General features: G+C 38.3%; 1 long non-coding RNA gene across 1 annotated transcript; it reads left to right on the top strand.

The window, feature by feature from the left end:
- The first annotated feature begins 1,124 nt into the window (after positions 1-1,124).
- Positions 1,125-2,519, top strand: LOC105044975 (uncharacterized). Its single transcript, XR_831979.3, has 3 exons — positions 1,125-1,494; positions 1,689-1,760; positions 1,890-2,519. It is a non-coding gene; the product is annotated as an uncharacterized lncRNA (long non-coding RNA).
- Positions 2,520-3,563: the final 1,044 nt, after the last annotated feature.

The following is a 3,563-nucleotide window of genomic DNA, read 5'->3' as shown; positions in this document are numbered from 1 at the left end:
AGATGCAACTAGAACCCATCTAGGCTTCAGTATAGATGGAGGGGGGGTGTGGATTCAGGATAGGGTATAGGGTTAGAATCCCTCATCGTTCCAGGAGAAAAATATCAATTTAGAGTTAACTAGATCATTTTTCCACAACTAAGCATGATATATACTTTGTATGCATTAAAATATTTAACATTTTAATGACAAAGGTTAAAATGTTAGATGAGACTTCGTCCTCAATAAAATCTTAGCTTAGGCCTGCATCTTACCATACCTTAGCTCTGTCGACACAATCTATATAGATAGAGAATTAATATATGAAGATGTGGCTATTGGTTATATGCTAGTAGATAAGTATGAGGTTGACTCTTCCATTGTCATCAGATGCAAATTTTGTTCATAATAACAAATCTCTGTAGGTTCTAAACCATATTATATTACTAGGAAACATGCTTTGTAGAGCTTTGATCTTTGCCAAATCAGCTATCAAGGTTTCCATCTACGAACCCATACACATGTAATGATCAACCAATATAGGAGATGATATATAGATCAAATTTTTATCATCCTATAACATGATGCAAATTCTTTGACCAGCAAGATTTGCTCCTCTTCATCGCTGTGACAGAAAGCAATTCTCCACTTAGTATATCAAATCTTATCATATACTTCATCCTTTTATCTATGGTCAGACAACTTTAATGCTTCACTGAACACAATCATCTAATGCTAGTTCTCAGTATTAAATTTAATTAATCTAGTTAAGGGAATTAAACAATTCAGAAATCTGTTAAAATCAAGAAAAAAAAATAAAAAAATGAAGGCAATGCTCTAATAAAAGCAGCATCCGAAACATAGCCTTCGGTAGTCATTTCAGACTCTAGTTAAAAAGCGGTGGCCTTTTATTGGGCCTCCCTGGAATTTTCCGAAGAACAAGCGAAATCTTCTTTTGTGCGTGAAAAGCACACGCTCACCGGTGGCCGCGAAGCACGTGGCAGCTACGACACGTGTCAGCCGATCCTTAGCTTCTTCGCACGGGCCAAGGGGCCTGGCGGGCAACCCGGTCAGTGCGAAACCGCGTACGAGCACCCTCCTCCTCAACGATACTTGTTAGGCATCAGCAGTAACATTCCCTGCCTTCCTAACCTTGACATATGGCGATCCAGGTACATCCCCGGGCACTCAGTCACTGCCCCAACCCCAACCCTAACCCTTAGTACACCCCAACCCTTGTTGTAGCTCTTCAAAAGCCCCAGCCATCAAGGTCTCCCTGGATGGCCTTATAGCTCCTCTCTTTATTAATACTCTATGTAAGCTAGCCCACCCCACTCACCAAGGCCAGGACTCTCTCTCTCTCTCTCTCTCTTTCTGAGATTTCTAACTACATATCTTCTAGTTGTTACCATTCCTCCGTTCTCTAGCTCTTTCCATCTCTTTTGCTACCATCTCCCTTTCAGCAAGGTGAGGAAGCTATCAAAAAAACAAAAACAAGGTGAGAAAAGCTTGTGGGTAAGTAGTCTTGTTTTCCATCTACATCATATATATGCCTTGAAGACTGGGTATACAACGAACCTTGTTGCTGCTCTAATATTGTTTTCCATATAAGCTAGGAGTCATGCAGGAGATTGAGATTTGTGTGCGTGTTGTCTGGCTTCCATCATCTTAACACTTAACCGGTCCCTTCCTCTTTTTCTCTCTTGCAGGTCCTTCAAATTTGTTCCATGGAGCATGTAAAATCCCATCAACTCCTCTTTCTAACCTGTAGTCCTCACTTGGTAAGGAACAAATGCAAAGAAAAACATCCTTTCTTCACCCTTCCTGTAAATAAACTTCGAATAATTCTCTCTCTCCTTCAAGAAAAAAAAAAAAAATTGTGCATTAAATCGTATATATGTTCATTGCAGCAATTATTCTACTCCAGGCTCACTACAATGAGCAAGGTCAACCACGATACCAAAGTTGCCATGACAAATTTTGCGAGAATTGGGGTATATGGTAGTGGGATGCTCGACTTCCTCGGTGACTTCATCCATGGAAGCAGAAAGTTTTCAATAAAACCAGCCGAGGTTCCTTGTTACTAATGCCTTAAAAGGTGCTATCCTACCTGTGCTTTTCCGTCGACGTCCACATCTACCCTTATTCTTCTTCAAACACTCCTCTCGCAACCTTGCAAGTTTGGGGTTTTCTTGACCTTGTAAGACCTTTTCTTGACCTTGTAAGACCCTACTCTCGGTTGGTTATTCTCTTCTCCTTCTCTACCACGAGCCACCTCCTTGCCCTCATTGACCAATTCTAGATCTCTATATTCCTCCCTTCTCCGCCACCTCTTGCTCTCCTTTCCTGTCTATCCCTTCTGAGCTGAGCTGTTAAGAATAAAAATATGGGAATGCAATATTCACCTGGCAATATGTAATATATATACAGTACAAAGCAATATATAAATATGATCTCATGATTTATTGGAATGTATATGGTATGCCATCCCAACGTGATCCCATGATTAATTGATGTATGACACTACATGGTATGTGATCTCACAATATTCCATGATTGACTGGATGTGTGTGGTATATGATCCAACAAATATTTAGACAATTGGTAGGATTGGGTTGTATATATATATATATATATATATATATATAGCATCCATCCTAATTAGTCATGATTTTCCAGGAGCCTAGATATCAAGAACGCCAAAGTAGCCCTTTAAAAAATTGAAATTGGATTATATCCAAAGATTTTATAAAGATGTCTGCCAATTGATGAGAGGTGGAAATATGTGTACGATATAATCGACTCTATAATTAGTGCCGAATAACATGATACTTGATCTTGATGTATTTTGTGCATTTATGAAACATTTTGTTGGTAGCAATGTGCAAGGCAATTTGGTTATCACAAAAAATGTAGAATAGGTATTGAGTGGTGGTATATATCAAAATCAGCCAAATTAATTAACTAACATGTCGTCACAGGGTAGGGAATAGTCATAGAGTGCCATGTCATAGGATAACTAGCTCAATCAAAGTCATCATGCTCACAATTGTTAGGGATTCTCAGTAGATAGCAAAATACCTTGGCTAGGAGAACCCTTTAAATTAGCATCCATATATGCTTCTCAAGGTCGATTCATGAATCTTCTAAATATATTAACTATATGAACCATACTAGGCAGAGTAATAGAAAGGTAAATCAAACAGCTAAACAAGTGTTAATAACGTGAAGGATTTTAGATGAGTTCATCATCAATGTTGTTCAATGTATTTGCCGTTCTATAGTAGTTTTGATTATTCAATCCACAGTAAGATCGGCATCTTCATGGTTATCAACGGTATATTTCTGTTGGCTAAGATATGTCACTTGTATACATTTAGCAACTTCGTGCCATGGAAATATTCGACTTGCCCAAGATCTTTTATGTGAAAACTAATGATGGAGAAAGAACTTAATAGTGGAGATGGAAGATGGATCATCGTCAATAATAACACTGTCATCTACATACATGGAGACAAAAATGGAAGGAATAATCAAACTTTGATTGTGTGAAATTAGTATCTCAAAGAGTAGTCGAATTTGGA

The sequence above is a fragment of the Elaeis guineensis genome, chromosome 5 (assembly GCF_000442705.2).
Source record: "Elaeis guineensis isolate ETL-2024a chromosome 5, EG11, whole genome shotgun sequence".
Lineage (NCBI taxonomy): Eukaryota > Viridiplantae > Streptophyta > Magnoliopsida > Arecales > Arecaceae > Elaeis > Elaeis guineensis.
This window is presented reverse-complemented; position numbering and strand designations above follow the sequence as displayed.